We start from the raw sequence: 17,644 nt of genomic DNA, 5'->3' as shown, positions 1-17,644 counted from the left end.
TAACTTTATCCTCAGCCAGCAGGCTGTGTGGGAACCCAGATATTTTCTAAAGGAAAAATAATACTTGTGTAAATTTTTAACCAAAGACTGCTTTCTTCAGTGATTTTTTTTTCCCCTCAGAATTCCTCATATTTTTGGCAATTTTATAATGTTGGGTTTTTAATCCATAGGTAGCTAAGAGTCCCCAACCTCGGGCCAGAATACATATTAAAGTCACCAAGGATCCTCAGCAAAAAGATGTGCTCCCCCGCTTCCCCTTCCCAAGCAGCACAGTAACAGTAGTGGTGACAGCTAGTATCAGGCAGCACTTAGCCCTTACCAGTCACAGCCTCGACTTGAGGAGTCAGTCTCCCTATGTACTCTTGATATCTTCACATCCCGACTGAGTTCAGAGAGCACAGGTCAGGAGAAGCCAGGAAGCATGAGGCGTAAGGGCACTGTTATCCCTAGCCTCAGGGTTCTGCACCGTAAGAGTGTGATAATCATTGTGTGTGGACACCACTGGTTGGTCCCATTTCTGTCTTAGAGCACTGAAAAAGTTGGAGCCACTATGTTGAGAGAATTGTTACATAGCAGTAGTTATGAAGAAAAGTTTTTCCAACACACATCTCCAAAGCTGCTCTAAAGAGCTGTCACAAACAGGATCTAGATATAAAGTTTAAAGTCACTACAGCCCAGCCCTTTAAACAAACCTATGTGTAATATATTGCTACTAAGTGAATTACAAAGAACTTGTTTCTTTTCAATCAGAAATATCAATGGAAAGCATCCCTGCTTCCTTATTAATAGGTAATCCTAAAGCATTAAATGCAAACATTATCAGAACATAAACCATCTGTTATAAGAAAAACATTTTATTTGGCTGTCATGGTCTTTTATATAATCAAAGTTTTTATCAAAGTTTTTATCTCAGTTTTTTAGACAATAGTTCTGAAATAGAAAGCTCATGATGACATACTTCTTCATGGTATGTTCTTGTCTACTTTGTTTTTCTTGTAGAAGTCCTTAATAGTAATAGCTTCATATGCCTCTGGGTTTTTTCAAATTTGGGGACTTTAGATTTGTGCCTAGGATAAAATTAAATTTATGTCAATTATTATTAAGCATTGTTATGATATTTTTAGTAAGTGTAATTCCCTTAACCCAAAGACCACCTTTAACTATGCAAGGGTCTCTTAAAACCCTAAGTTGAGTCTCATTCTGGATTTTCCCTTGCACTAGCAGTGTGCCTTGCACAAGTTTCTTAACCTCATTGTGCATTTTTTGTCTTGTTGGCAATAAGAGGGGACTAAGTCCTGGTTAAATCAACTTGGCAGTGTGAATTCAACTATGAGATGTTATAAGTAAGAAACAGTTTTAATGCAGTATGTCAAAGGCTACTGAAGGAGACAGTGGAGATGAGTATATTTAGCATAGGAAACAATGTAATTGTGCTGATAGCCATGGTGACACGGCCCAAGTGTTACTAGTTTGTTTGGTATCTTAGTCCTTAAGCTTGGCAAAGAAATACGTTGATAATATTGCTAGCCATTCTTTCTGTGGAAAGATTACACAGTACTCATTTAAGTAAATGGGATGAACACCCCCGAAGATTCCTTAACTCTCTTTCTACTATAGACCTACCTGACATTATATTGCTCTCCACATCAAAGATGAGGGACCTGCCCTTGATATTTAAGGAAACAGTGAAGTGATTTAGTACCTCAGCAATATAAATATTAAAGGTGGTGAAGAGCAAAGTAAAATGTGTAAGTTGATTTTTTTAATGTAAAACTATGTTTTAGAACTCATTTTCTTACAGAATCCTCACTATAACCATGGACCTTTTCTCCCCCGCTTCCATATTATTCTTTTTTTTCTTTTCTTTTTTTTTTTCCATATTATTCTTTACATTTCATTCTGGGAATAAGTCTTATCAACAAATAGGGACATCTAGAAACGTGATATTTTATGTCAGAATTTCTGATTCTTTGTTCAGATCACATTTAAGGAAATTTTTTTTTAATTTATTTTATTTATTTTTGGCTACATTGGGTCCTCGTTGCTGCACATGGGCTTTCTCTAGTTGCGGTGAGTGGGGGCTACTCTTCGTTGCAGAGCGCAGGCTTCTCATTGCGGGGGCTTCTCGTTGCGGAGCACGGGCTCTAGGCATGCAGGCTTCAGTAGTTGTAGCACACGGGCTCTAGAGCGCAGGCTCAGCAGTTGTGGCACACGGGCTTAGTTGCTCTGAAGCATGTGGGATCTTCCCGGACCAGGGCTCGAACCTGTGTCCCCTGCATTGGCAGGCAGATTCTTAACCACTGCACCACCAGGGAAGCCCCAAGGAAAATTTTTAAAGTAGTTCTAGAATAACTTTTTTTTTCTTTTATTGATGAAAAGATCCCAACCATTCATTGATATAACTTCTTTGAACTAGGTATGTTGAAGTAATCTGAGTTTCATCTTGGAGATAATAGATTGTTAGCTATAGGAATGATAAGCTACCTTGCCTGTAGCCCTGATTTTCCTTCTAAAGAGTTTATTTGCACTTTTTTAAATGTTTTTAATATCATGCCACTAAAACCAGCGTAAGTAGAGCCCACATTATACCAGGAAAGGATGAGACTCACACTTTGCTGTAGCATCATAACTGTAAATCAGTGTAGAGACTGACTATACAATAATGGAAAAGTTTTCAAATATTAGAAATCTGACTTTAAAATAACCAACAAATGTTTATTGAGCAGCTGCTATGGGTAAGACTGTATCTTAGGCCTTGTGGGGGATACAGAGATTAAACAAAGATCCTGCCCTGGAAGACTACCAGGGGTTGAGGAAAGGGGGAGATAGATATGTGCACAGGTGACTACAGTAAAAAGTTGAATGTATTATTAAATGGCAAGAAAGAAACACAAACTGTTTGGGTGTTCAGAGAAGCAAAAGAGCTCTACTAGGGAGATCAAAAAAGGTTTCACAGAAGTGGGATTTGTGATAGGCCCAAAAGATAGAAACCGTTTCAAGAAATAGAAATGAAAGGATGCAAGCATTCTAGGAAGTACCTGTGTAATGAAAAAAGCAAAAAGAAGAGATGTAGTGAAGAGTATAAGATAACTGGAAAGAGTGGTTGGGAAGTTGGGTGTATTGTAGAGATAGAACCTTTTAATGGCAAGGAAAGTTATTTTAGTGGACAGTGAAAGTCATTTAAGTTTTGAGCAGAGAGTACCATCATGAAGCCAGTGTTTTAGGAAGATCAGTCTTGCTGGAGTCACATCTGATCCTGTCTTCCACCTTGTGCCAGTCCTTCGAAGGCTTCCAGTTGCTCTTATTGTGGCCTACATGGCCCTGCGTCGTCCAGCCCCTTCTCCAGCCTCATCTCACATTACCCTACCTTGTTCTCCCATTCCTACCACTCTGACCTTCTTTCCAGCCCTTCTCATCATACTCTCCCTCAGCATAGGACACAGGTTGTTCCCTATATCCAAAATGTTCTTCCCTCCCCTCTTCCTTTGGTTAATTCCCCTTTCATCTCTCAGAACTTGAGGAAGTGTTTCTTCCTCAAGAAATGTTTCGTGGACTTCCCTGACTAGATCAAGTATCTTTATAATATGCTATCATAACACCATGTACTTATCTTTCCTAGCACTTGCCCTGTTTTCAGTTTTATATTTAATTGTATGATTACTTGATTAATGTCTGTCTCACTCAACTTGAAGATTTTAGGGGCAGGTTCTATGTCTGATTTTACTCACCATTATATATCCAGCACTTCAACATCGTGCCTAGAACATCATAGATTTACAATAAATACCTGGCAATGAATGAATGATTATTTAGGAAGCTATCATTTCTAGCTTTTTGTTGACTCCTTCCCTCCTGCCTTCAAGTGCTTATTCATCTTTAAAGTCTAAAAAAACAAAACAGAGAAAAAAAAACAAACCTATCCTTTGTCCGTAACTTCACTGATCCCCCCAGACTATCATCCTTTCATTTGACAAACTTCTTGAAGAGCTAGTCTGCTGTCAGTGATTCCCGTGCTTTTCATTAATCCCTTGCATTCTGGCTTTTGCCCACAGCATTTATGAAATTGATTTTCTCAAGGCCTCCACTAGTAACAGCCTAGTTAACCAGCGAGCACTGAGGCAGTGAACTAAAATGATTACGATGAAAATGAAATGGGAGAGACAGACGATGAGAGACATTACAGCACCAGAATCTACAAAGTTTAGCAGTGGGGGTAAGAGGAGCCAAACATGATTTCACAAAATTAAGACATAACTGGGAAAAATAGTGGTTCTTTTAGGGAAGAGAGTATGAGGGACTAATTGAAGGATATACTGCATTTGGTTTAATACCTGTTCTCCAAGCACTGAGACTGTTCCTGTTCAGGGAGATTTAAGGTTAAGGCAGATTATCCAGTTGGGCGGTTCCCCAGTAGCAGTTGAAAATGTGGAATTGAAGCTAAAGAATGGTAAGAAAGGGCTTCCCTGGTGGCGCAGTGGTTGAGAGTCCGCCTGCCGATGCAGGGGATATGGGTTCGTGCCCCGGTCCGGGAAGATCCCACATGCCGCGGAGCGGCTGGGCCCGTGGGCCGTGGCCGCTAAGCCTGTGCGTCCGGAGCCTGTGCTCCGCAGCGGGAGAGGCCACAGCAGTGAGAGGCCCATGTACAGAAAAAAAAATAAATAAATAAAATAATAAAAATAAATAAAGAAAGAAAGAAAGAAAGAATGGTAAGAAAAATCATAGACTCAGATTTTAGAGTCATCATTGAGATGGGTGAGAGGCAGTGGTAGAGGGTATTAAGTGCAGAGGAAAGAGAGAATCTGTGGAGGAGCTGCCAAGGTTGCCTGAGGAATAAAAAAAAAGGCAGAAAGAGGGGAGGAACAAACATTTGTTTTTTGGAACACCAACTCAAACATGCTAGACTCTTTGCCTACATTATTTCATTTGATCCTCACAATTCAGTGAGGTCAGTGGTAGTGTCCCACTTCCCAGAGAAAGAAACAGACCATGGGAAGACAAGCACTTTGTCCAAGGTCATAGCTGGGATTTTGATTTCAAAATGTGTGCACTTGCCACTGCCCAGTGTACCTTAGAAAGGTGTGTGTACAATCAGAACACTGTCAAGGAATCCAAAGCAGGTTTGAGGTTCAAGAAAGAGGTGGTAACTACCTTCCTGAGAACCAGGCAGTTATCCTCTGCTGAACAAAGACAGGGACTGAACAAAGGCTATGGTTTGGGCAACCACAGTTGTGGGTGACCTTCAAGGAAGCAGTTTCCGTAGAATGATAGTGGAGACCAGATTGCAAAGGCTGCTCTAGTAGACAGTTGTGAAGATACTAGACATAGCAAATGTTGACCACTCTTCATATGGTTGGCATAAGAGGAAAGAAGAGAGGGCTTATAATCCAATAGGACATGGTAAATCTTCAGAAGATTCTCAGGATAGTGGAGGCTTGAGCATGTTGGCAGCAAAGGGGAAGGAGATGTCAGACAGGCAGGCTTGGGAGTACTGAAAAGACAGTGTAACTGATGGGATGTGTTCCATGAAGAAACTGGGAATGTCACCAAAGGCATATTTGCCGATTATTTTTTCTTCCCTGATCCCTGTCACCCACCTCCCTTACCCACCTTCCCCCACATGTTTCTCTCTCCTTGCCTTGAATGTCAGAGTTGTTTGGTAACATTTTGCGTCCTGTACTTAATTTCAAAAGTGAATGGACCAAATCTTGTATGTTTCTCCTTCCAAAGACTTGTATTAGTGTTATCATTTCATTACTTGTTCTAGTTTATCCCCGTCCACAACAGGTTAGTGATCTGCTTTAGAATTAATTTAGGGCAGCATTTCTAAGTTTGACCTGTATAGCTACTGTGTTTAATGCTGGTGTCTAACTTTTTTTTTTCAGATTTATGATTTTTACCTGCCTTCTCATCTTTTATAATCCACAAATCAGTCTTAGGGACATATACATGTACTTCACAAAAAAATACACACATATACACACACATACATACACACACACACAGTTTCTACATGAGAATAAGAGACTTTCCATTCATCCAAAAATTGTGTTTGGACAGTGTGTAAACAATACTAAACCAGGAAAGATGTCTACAGTAAGTTAGACAAATTTGAAACTGTTTTCTTACCAAAACATAATCTCCATGCAGCCAAGGACATTGTCTAGATTACTTTTGTCTCCCTAAATCTGGCACTCAATCTGGCATTTAGTAAGCACTAAGTGAATATTTGTAGAATAAATCAAATGAATGAATGGACAGGAAGAACTTGGATAAATTATTGTTGGTGTTACGAACTTCAAAATAGAATTGGTAACACTGGTGAAATTGCACAGGAAAAAACAAATAGTTGCTTACTATCATGAGTAAAAAGGACAGTAACCTTTGTCTTGGTAATGATTCATATTTTCCAGGGTGGATATTGTCTGATAAGGATGTGACTAGCCTAAAAAGAATTGCTGCTTTTAACCAAATCTAGCATTGCTTTCTTGCAAATAGATATTTATAAAATCTTTAATAAAATTAATGAAAAACAAAACTAGATGTAACTGGGAAATTATCTTTTAATTTATAAAATTAGTAAGCATTTTAATTTTTTTAAATGTGTCTTTGATTTTAAAACTATATTTCAAATACTGCTTTTCTCTGATTTCCATGGACTTACTCTTTCATATTCTGTGGACTGATAAATAGAAGAATTGGTTATAGAGCAGTTAATCACCGAGTATGTAGATATGGCACTAAATCTTTTATTTATCTGATGCATCACAGACACAATTCTGGAGAATTCTTTAAATGTTTTACATGTTGGTATTTGTTCGTTGAATTGGAAGCATTTATCAAATATTAATGGGTCTTAATGGAAAATTTCACTCTAGAGGCAAACTCTTCCTTTAACTAGTCTTACTGAATGTATTTTATTAACTAGTCTTGCAAACTTGCATGAAAATTATAAGGAAAAAAATTATTATTCCTAGGCATATTGAGTGCTTGTTAAATTCAAGAACCAAATCACCTAGTGTGTTTTTTCTCTGTTGTCTTTAAACACTTCCAAACACCTTTTTAATATTTTTCCTGCCTCTGACTTTTCTCATTCTGATAGTTCTAGTTAACAGTAAAGTCATATAGTTCCTGAAGGCAAAACTAAAATACTTCCGATTTACTCCTGGTTTAAATATTTTTACAAAGTTTTAGAGCAGATTATAAAGGCCAAAGGGTAAAACGAGGCTTGCTGTTATCTAGTTCTCACTATTGCTGTTTGTGTCGTCCCATGTCCACTTTCAGTGAGCAGTCTGAGAGTTGGCTCTTTGTCATTTTAGTACAGCTTAGGTATACTCTGCCTTAAAAGACACAACATATCAAAATACATAGAGCTTAATACTGAAAATTCCATTGGAGCAAAAGTACTCAGGAAACTGCTACAAACTGCTTGAACACCTGTAATTTCTGTGGAGGTGAAATCACATTCCAGTAACTGAATTGTCTGTACAATTTCACAGTTTTATTTATTTACTGATTTTCTTTCCAATGAGTTTTTCAGGCCCCACATTATGATGTTGTTTGTCACATGGAGATTTCTAATTTCAATGAGTGACAAATCAGCCACACTGCAAAAATGTTTTTTAAGAATAATGCAACTGCCAGGTTATAACTAGTATTCCTGTGGTTTCAGTGCAGAGAAGTATGTTGCTCATCCAAAACACTAACACTTATACAACTTCCACATGCTCCAGAATTCCTCAAACTGTGTAAAACTAAATGCCACTAATCCTCTACAGCTCACATTACAGATTGAGAGATATGGTTATACGTTGAAAGTAGGAATAAAGTTATGTATTCTTTCCCCAAAGAAAAAAAATACACATTTGGAAGAAAAAAAAAAGAAACCTTTTTATGTAATTTGAAGGACTATATGAACCCCAGTATCCCAGGTTAACATGAGGAAGTGGAGTCAGCAAATGGAGGTTTCTCTTTTGAGAAAACTGATGATAAGAGTAGGAAAGAAATTGAACTGCGACAATTTGTTTGGGAGAAAAGAGACTTAAAGCATGTTTGTAGGGTATGGAGAAGGAGCCAGTTTAAAAAAAAAAAGAATCTGAAGCTGAGGGCAGGGTTGGGGGGGTAGACATGCATGGTGGAACAGGGTCCCAGAGGAGGTACAAAGAAGTGGGATCATGGTTACAGGCAGCAGTAGCTTGAACAGGAGAGAGATACATCTTCTGGGGCAGGAAGAAAATAAATGAAGAGTAATGTGGCTATAGGTAAGTTTGTAAGTAGAAGGGAGATATTTATTTATGTATGTATGTATGCCTGTGTTGGGTCTTCGTTGCTACGCGCAGGCTTTCTCTAGTTGCAGCGAGCGGGGGCTACTCTTCGTTGTGGTGAGCGGGCTTCTCATTGTGGTGGCTCCTCTTGTTGCGGAGCATGGGCTCTAGGCACGCGGGCTTCAGTAGTTGTGGTGCACAGGCTTAGTTGCTCCGTGGCATGTGGGATCTTCCCAGACCAGGGCTCAAATCCGTGTCCCCTGCATTGGCAGGCGGATTCTGACCCACTGCATCACCAGGGAAGTCCCTAGAAGAGAGATTTTTAAATTACGCCTGACAACTTCAGGTAAGATATGATGTATTCTAAGAGTGAAGAGATGATGGTTGAGTAGGGCGTGAAAAAAAGAGGTAACAGTCATTGAGAGTATCGGAAAAGGACCTAACCAAGTGCCAGAGAAAATTGACAAGTTACCCAGCTGAAGCCAGAGATCATGGATTTGTAGTTAATATCAGTCTTCGAAGTTCCCTTCTTCCTGCCACTTTCCTGTCCTCCAGTAGTTTTCAGCCATCCTGTTGTAGGTGTGAAGAAAGCAGGTTGTAGCACTACTTAGTTGTAGTTTTGACAAATAGGAAAGCTAAGACAAGGATGCAAGAGATTCAGAAGAGTGCTGGTGAAAGATTAGTTTAAGAAATCAGGACAGATATGATTGGTAAAGGGTAATGGAGTTATCTTAGGAAGAAAATTGGTTGTCCTAATGAAATGTTTCTTTTGTCCCTCCCTGCAAAGTTGTGTCTTCAGCTCTGACATCTCTCCTAGGTTGCAAACCAAAATTTTATGGGGGTGGGGGAGCATCTCCATTTGATATCCCTCAAGCAATTCACACTCAGAAATCTGAGACTGAGCTGATCTTCCCTTTCTTTTCCTTTGGTGGCATTTCCATCTTCCTAATTACCCAGAATTGAAGTTTGACTTGGCTTTGGTGCTTCCTTTGCCTTTATCTCCCATATTTAATCAATTGCTAAAGCCTTCCTTCTTCTCCTTTCCCACTGCTACCAACCCACATCAGGCTTTCATTACTTGCCTAGACTGCTGCAATTATAGCCTTCTTAAACACGTCTCTTGCCATGTGTCTCTTTCCTCAACTAGTCCATCCTTCCTCCAGCTACCAGAGTAATCTCACTAAAGCTCAGTTCTGATCAGGGCAGGCCTTTGTTCAGAAACCTTCTAATACCCCATCTCCTATCATGTAATTTTGCTTGAAATTCAAGGCCTTCCTAAAGTGGCCCCAACCTGCCTACCCAACTAATTTCTCTTTTGTGTCCTTACATTGTATCTACTGACTCTTTTCCCCTACAGGCATCTCTGTTAGCTTGTATGTTTGTGGACTCTGCTTAAAATGCCTTTACTTTTCATGTTCCTCGGTCCTAGCATTCAAGACCCACTTCAAATGTCACTACCTCCTTAGAAGTCTTTCTTAACCTCCCTCCGAGGTACAAATAACATCTTCCTTGTACAAATTTCTATAGGTGAGACCTTTCTTTTGGACTGTATTACCTTCTGCTTTGTTACATAGGTATTTATATAGAGATCTCATTTCCTTTGCTATTCAATTTTGTCCAGCAGTATAGTTAACAAGTATAACAAATGATCAGAACTGCACAGATTATCTCAATTCAAAAATTTAACAGTGGTTCTAAACACTGGTTGTCCATTAGAATCACATAGGGAGCTTTTAAAAATTACTAATACTTGGGAATTCCCTGGCAGTCCAGTGGTCAGGACCCCACTCTTTCACTGCTGAGGGCGTGGGTTCAGTCCCTGGTTGGGGAACTAACAACCTGCAAGCCTCGCCGTGTGGCCAAAAATAAATAAATAAAATAAAAATTACAAATACCTGATCCAAAGATTTTGATTGACTGTTCTAGGGTGGAGGCTGGACATATGTATTTTTAAGTTCCCCAACTGTAATTTGTGCAGACAGAATTGACAACCACTATCCTTAATTCTAGTGCAATTATTAGTGTGCTAGATAAAGATATGCTAAATCAGTTAATTTAACTATGTCTGCCAGGATTTGCTTGCTGAGAGGCATGTCTTAGCCTTCTTCTAAAGTCTTCATTAGTTGATGATGTTGGAAGATGCTTCTTGGCTGTCACAGAAAGGATGAATTAATTAGAAACAATAGAATTGTCCGTTTTCATTAGCATCTTTTATTTTGTAATGACAGATTTCAAAAATTATTTGAAGAGCATATAAAAGTGGGCCTTTGAAATCATAAGGTCTACTCAGTTCTTAAAATGAATCAGACATGTGAGCTTGTGTGGTATAGTGGTTAGAAGCGTAGACCCGTGGGAGTACTTCTGGGGTTATTTGCTCATCTCTTACTGACTACGTGACCTTAAGAAAGTCACTGGTGTCTCACCTTGGAGTTAACACTTGCTGTAACTTCACAGAAAGGTTGAAGATCAACAAGTTAGTTTCATAAAGAAAAATTTCTTTTTACGAACTTGGAAATCAGTGTAGCTTCTTATGTTTGACTCAGTGGTTGAGATCCTGCCACAAAAGGAGTAACTGGGAAAAAGAACTGGTCTTCTTCAAAGGAAACAATTTGCTCTAATTTAGAAAGCCACCCAGCACCCATTTTAAAGTATCTGAATTTTAAACTGATCTCTGACCTCCTGGCATTTGTTTCCTTGTCAAACTGTTTACTCTTTACTGAAAAACAACATCAAGAGCAGCTTAGGAAAATGCCATGAAGGAGTTATCTCTGCACGTGGCCCAGTCCATGTTATTTTATGGAAAAGGAAAAGCTCTTCCACAGGTTGACTTTTTTGGTTCTTTCCCTGTGCCCCCGGGGCTATCGTGTTACTTCAGGGAGGAGGCCAGGGGCCACAGATTAGACAAATATTTTTAGAGAATCACTGACAGAGTTGAATCTTCTTCTGCCTTCTCCCCAGTAAGAAACGCGCAAGGTGGGAAAAGAGTTATATTAAATAAGAGCCCTGAATATACAGATGAAAATCCCTTTTGAAAGTTTACACTAAAAATTTTTTTTATATCTGAAAGAGACGTTTTAGAAAAATGCCTTGGGTTTGTGTGAGCCCTCAAATTTCTGAAAATAGATGACATTTTGACCCTTTGGGTTACTTGTCACAGCTCTCCTTTGTTTCAGTTTTGAGTGTATATTTTCACAGACAGAGGTTATCATTTAGTACTTATTCATGTAGAGAAGGAGGGAAAATCCCAACTCATTTTTTTGAAGAATACAAAGTATGGGTAAAGTGACAATTGTTACTGCAGTGCATGAAGGAATATCAGACTTCATAGATAAGCAAGATACCCTAGTGATAAAGGTGTCCATTTTTAGCACTGTTCTTAACCAGTGTGATCCTGGATAAATCCCTTACCCTGTCCAAAGCCTCTGATACTTCAGCTGTCAAAAGGAAACTAGCTGGGTTGTTGAGACTAAATCACACTTGAGGAAATTAAGTGGTATAGCCTCATCAAAGAAGACTGTGCAGTTAAACCTCATCGTTCAGATTTTTCAGTTACTCAGGCCAATAGTAATAAAGATGCCTCATCTATCCTGGAAGACTTTTGGTTTTGTTTGATTCTAAGCCCCTGAAGTGTCAGGTCTTGTAATATCTGTTCTGTTTTCACTGGTAAAGTAACAAGCATAGTGCCTGTGCATGTAAACATTGAAAATACTTCTTTTTAACAGAAATACTCCTCCTTCCCAGCCCTAACTTCTGAAGGATGAGAGAGTGAGTGTTAAAAAAATTTCTTTTAAGCCCAGCATTATCTTTTAGCGGTCTGCATATTCATCACCTTTATGTGTGGTAATCAGCAGAACAGGTTTCCCTACTGCAACAGAACTCTGTGGGAACCCAGTAATTTCTCAAATCTGATAGGTACAGAAAAAGAAAAGTGTGGCTTTTCACTTCCTATCCTTTCCTCCAACCCCAAACCATAGAGAAGCATGCTTTCTGGTGACATTTATTCACATAGACATTCTCACAGCATTTTCTTCACTTAAGATTATATTGAATATGAGGAGTGTTGTTCAGTGTCATTTTAGTCATTTTACAGCAGCCTACCAGTTTGATTGTGCAAGTTTGGAAATCAGTAATAAACCCTTAGGAAACTCTAAGAGTTACTGCTTCTTAGTGTTGACGGACAGGTTAAGGGATGTCTGTGCTATATCATTTAAGGCAAATGCCTGATGTGATCTTCACCCATATTACCCAGATTATTCAGGAAAGGATAAATCAGACCATGCCGTGATTTCCAGTGTTACAAGAGTCGCCCTGTATATTCCCCAATGGGAATGAATGCAGTGATCAAAGCAATACCGACCACAATGGGAAGACCATTTAAATATCCAAGTTCATTACTGACTTTTAATGCACTACAGGAGATGGATAACCTAGAGACCCATCAGTTGTTTAGCTCCACTTCTTCAGTAAACCATAACTTTAACTCTTTATATAGCTTTCTCTGTTAATGTGAAACAAACCAGTGACTCACAAAATCATAGGTAACTTTCTTCTGAGCCTTAATCAAGAGTTTGTACAGCCCTAAATCCTTGGATAAAAAGATTTATAAAAAGGCCACTTTTGATTAAAAATATCTTGTTTCAGTTGTCAAACTTTGAAACTCCTCTTAATTCTGTATATAATAATTCCTGTTAACCAGATGTTGTTTGATAGCTCAGTAATAACAAATGGAGGGTACCTGTCCTAACCTGACTTCCAATCTCTCCTTTTGATGTGTGGCATATGTGCAGCAGTCAGCTAAATAAAGGTCTTATCAATAAGATGCAGTTTGACACTTGGCTTTTTTTGCTTTTGTCATCATGCCATTTACCATATGGTAAAGAACTGGTTATAGAAGGCTGCCTTTCTTTTCAGAATAGAGATTTGAATCAGTGGAGTTTTCATGAGAAGTTTCCTCTCTTGTTTGTGATTTATACATTTGCAAGTTATGTCGTTTTTGTCAAATCATATTCTCCAGCATACAGACTTTTTGTGGTAAACCATCCTTTTAGTGTCACCTTTAGAGGTTTTTATTCATATTTAAAAGTACACGAAGGAAATAAATTGAAACATAAAAATATTTTGTTCTTACTGCTAATCACAATTTCTGTTGATTATTTTAAAGGTATTTCCTATATAAAGCACATTGTTAAATACCAACTGTGGTATATTACTATATTATTTAAGTAGAGTAGTTATTTGGGCCCAGTTTATTGTAGTTTTCTTTGATATTCACTATTAGAAGTTGTAGGACTGGAACAGAGGTTTGAGTCCCTTTCCATATATAATAGGGTGGAAGTTGTTCTTTAATTAAAAGGCTAAGCAGGTAAATGATTAGCATACACAGGTAAAGGATTAAAAGGAAAGGAGGAGCCTAGGGACTCTAACAAAAAAGGGGAGAAGGTTAATAAGATTCTGAGATTGTACTTCAAAGATAACTTAGATGTGAAAGATTTTACATCATGATATCTTTCTCTGAAGGTATATTGTTCTATGTTTTGAAGTAATGAATTTGAAAAATATTTATATTCTGGGACATTGCATTTTAGGAAAATGAGAAGCTAGAAGTGGGGGACATGGGGAATAACACCAATCTGAATAAGGAGCAGTTAGATGGCATCTATTAGGAAAGATTAAAAGGACTTGGAATTGAGAACCATTTTCAAGAATATGAAGGAATAACTTTTAAGAGGGGGCCCCCCCAAAATTCTGCAAGGGCCATTTAGATTATATATGAGGAACAATGTCCAGGATTTAAAATGCGTTAACCGTTGCAGCATGCTACACATAGAAGTATAGAATCTCCCTCCTTCATGATCATGGAGGTAGTTTTTTAACTGTCTTGTGTAAAGGGTCCCAATCACTACATCAAGAAAGGATCTTGAGTCTCTTTTCTTAAATGGGAGGAGACTAAAAGGGAGTATAGATTCCAAAAACAACTGAGTCCTCATTTTGTGGCTACATTGTTACTTTCATTGATCTAGAAAGAATAAGAACACACCCCATTCAAAAACAGTAGTAACAGCCAGAAATACACAGAAATAAAGACCTGTATTAGTTGGACTGTGGAAATCCGAAAGTGCTCTTCCTTTTGGCCAAGTGTCATCTCCTTTAGAGTGAAAGGAATTTCCTTTCCTTTCACATTTAACCTGTGAGGCTAAAGTACTTTTGCTCCAGAGGAAGGCACCAAGCAACCACTCAAAGGCCAGCCCCTTGCTCCACAGTTTCCTCTACAGGACTGGAGTGAATTAAGCGACAAATCAAGCCTGCTCAGTGACACTAAGCCAACACTTAGTGACACTCTTGGCCAACACTGAGTTTCAGGACACATGGAAGGGAGGAGGGGAAATGCAGGAACAAGTGATAGGTCTTGATTTAATGCTTGGCCTACCTGATGAACTTAAAGCTCATCTCACCTCACTGATGGATATTCTGAAATATTCTAGCAGGAGGATGCCACTATGTGCGACCAGAAGTCGTCAAGAAAATGTTTCCTCCCTTCCTTCCTCTAAATATGAAAGGAGGAATATTTTATGAAGAAGAAAAAGTATTTCAGTAAGCACAATAAATTAGTGACCTCTTAAGCTATTTCTTCATTCGACAAGTAATTAGTGATCATTTACAATGTGCCAGGCATGAGGGATACAGTGAATGCAGTGAATACACGAGTCATTGTGCTCGTGACATTCACCTTCTTTTGGATGAGAAATAGGCAGTAAACAAGCAAACAAATAATAGAACTAAACAATAGTAAGGACTATGAGACAAATAAAACAAAGTAGGTAGGTAGAGCGGGCGAAAGTGAGGATAGATTTCAGGTGGGAGAGGTGACATTTAAACAAAACTGAATTACATGAAGGAGTCCACCATGTAGAGATCTGGGGGAAGAGCACCCCCAGGAAAGAAAACAGCCAGCCCTTAAGTGAGGACAAACTAAACCCTGGCATAATTGAGGCAAGGTTGGTCAGTTTGGCTGGAGTGGAGTGAGCCAGGGAAAGTTCTCTCTCCACCTGGTAGATTTTATGAGATATTGTTGGTTTTGTTAAGCCTCTTCCATACTGAAGTGATTCAGTGTACAGGAGATCTTTCACAGACCAGACTTTGAGTATCCTAGAGCCAAGTGGTTCCTTTGGATTTCTCATCTCCTATTTTAATAACTCCCATCATCAGACTTATAGTATATAAAACATTATATTAGTGACTGAGTTATTCACTTTAAATTAAAGTTGGTACATAATAATCTTCTAGTATAAGTGTTGGCAAACTTTCTGTAAAGGGCCAAATTATAAATATTTTCAGCTTTGCTGTCCCTACAGTCCCAACTACTCGACTGTGCTGTTGTAGCACAAAAGCAGCTGTAGAATACATAAATAAATGGGCATGGCTGTTTTTCAGTTTATTTACAAAAGTAAATTATTTGCAAAAGCAGCAAGCCAGATTTGGCCCACAGACCATAGTTTGTCCAGGACCTCTTGTAGTACACTGAGAAGTGTTAGTATGGGGTAGCAGCAGTTTCAGTTCTATAATCATTCACCAAATTATGTATTAAGAGAACAAGCCTGTGAGGAATACAAGATGGATGAGTAAAGTGTGATCCCAGTCTTCCACCTTTCTGCTTGGTGTGAAAAATATATACAGCCAACAATATATACTTTCATATTATTTGAAATATTTATGAAAATATTCATGTGATAGAAACAAGGAAAATAAAAGGCCCAAAGAAACTTGATTCCTCCTATAAGTAGTTATTAAAGCAAGAGAGTGACTTAATCAGATCTGTGAGAGAGGATTGTGGTGGCAATGTGGAGAGTGGACTGGAGTGGGAGACCACTTAGGCTATAGCTATGGTAGTCCAAGGAGATGATGCATCTGAATTAGGACAGGGACAGTGAGAGTGGGAGAGATGAAATGGATTCAAGAAGCACCTCAGAGGAGAATCAGCAGGACTTGGTAACTGACTGAACAAAGAACATTAAGGGTTAAGATTTAAAGATGACTGAGGTTTCTAATACTAGAAGGTTTTGATGAAAATGAGAGCTCAGAATTTCAGAGTTGAACATAATGTATTTGAGGTACCTTTTGGACATCCAAGTGGAGAAAAATCCCAAGAGAGAACTTAAAGATTTGGATCACTGATAATCAGAGCCATGAGATGGGATGTAGTGCAGAAGAGGGTCAATATGAAACCATAGGTAAGACCTATCATTATTAATGGGCTGATAAAAAAAAGAAATGCCAACAAGAGAGATCATAAAGATTCAGTAGGAGGAGGAGGAGAACTGTGACAGTTCCTGAAAAGCCAAAGAAGGAGAATTCTAGGAAAGGAGGAAATGATTGAGGACATCAAGTACTGCAGTCAGCCGGAAAAAGAACTAAGATGAGGCTTTCAGAGTGGCAATTAAGAGACCATAATTGACCATGTAAAGAATAGTTCCAGTAATAAGTCTTTGTTCATTTGTCCTTGGGCCTGGTTCTAAGCACACGTAGACTACGTTGCTTAGTGCTTTGTGCTTTCCAAAGCCCTCTTCCATGGTCACTGCTAACAAAAGCAGATTCTGCACAGAGCCCTGTCTCCAAGCTCAGTGTAGTGCTCCTCACACCCCAGATAGGTCCTCACACCCCATTCAGCCGATGATACCTATCATTAGGGTGGCATGTACCCTAAAAAGAATCCTTGCAGTTTATTAGTAGCATCTTTGGCAGTGGCAACAGCCAACTCTTATCATTGACAAAAACCATAACAGTCTGATAAAAAGTTACAATCTTGCCTCAGATTCATCTGTGCAAATAGGCACAGAAGCCTCTTGCTACAGAGATGACATGGAAATTCAGCAGATGTCCAGTAAGCAGTCAGTCTGGTAGAGTGGGCAGGTAGCCAGTTGCTATTAAGTAATAAAACATGTTAAAGTAGATGAGTCAAGGAATCTGGAAAACAAAGATTATATATAGCCCTTATTCAACTTTAAATGTAAATTACTTTGGAGATAAAAGCAAATCATAATTCTTTTGAAAGAATCATTCATAAAATTATATTTTCAGGGTTTAGCATCTTTCTTGACATATTATGACTTTATAACTTGTCAAAACCGTCCTTTTCTTTTTGTATTAGCCTAGTTTCTAGGGAGGATATGTGAAAAAGAAAAACACAATTTTTACATGACTCCCCAAAAGTAACCCACTGGATTACTAATGTTTACAGGTGCACAGGAACTATTAGAGTATTTATTTATTTATACCTCAGCTTATTCCAAAAAGGATTTAAGTCAACTTAAAATTTTTAGAAAGCTAACATATTTCTTATGATCATTACATTCTGTGTTAGGGACTGGGGGGTGGGGAAGAAGTCT

At 38.6% G+C, this 17,644-nt stretch overlaps 1 protein-coding gene and 1 long non-coding RNA gene across 9 annotated transcripts in view; one reads left to right on the top strand and one right to left on the bottom strand.

The window, feature by feature from the left end:
- The window catches only part of RPAP2 (RNA polymerase II associated protein 2), an 85,396-nt gene that overhangs the window by 55,121 nt on the left and 12,631 nt on the right, over positions 1-17,644 (top strand). Inside the window, exon 12 of one of the 8 annotated variants that reach the window (XR_004484642.2) lies at positions 1,618-1,748. The exons of the other annotated variants lie outside the window; for them this stretch is intronic. The gene's annotated coding sequence lies outside the window, so the exon portion shown is untranslated. The remainder of the gene's footprint in view (positions 1-1,617; positions 1,749-17,644) is intronic. 8 annotated transcript variants of the gene reach the window in all.
- Positions 9,962-17,644, bottom strand: part of LOC125965324 (uncharacterized) — a 63,571-nt gene continuing 55,888 nt past the window's right edge. The window contains exon 6 of the long non-coding RNA XR_007479073.1: positions 9,962-10,411. This is a non-coding gene — a long non-coding RNA (uncharacterized LOC125965324). The remainder of the gene's footprint in view (positions 10,412-17,644) is intronic.

This window comes from Orcinus orca, chromosome 1 (assembly GCF_937001465.1).
Source record: "Orcinus orca chromosome 1, mOrcOrc1.1, whole genome shotgun sequence".
NCBI classification, from domain to species: Eukaryota; Metazoa; Chordata; class Mammalia; order Artiodactyla; family Delphinidae; genus Orcinus; species Orcinus orca.
The sequence above is the reverse complement of the archived record's forward strand: the minus strand, read 5'-3'. Positions and strand labels throughout refer to the sequence as shown.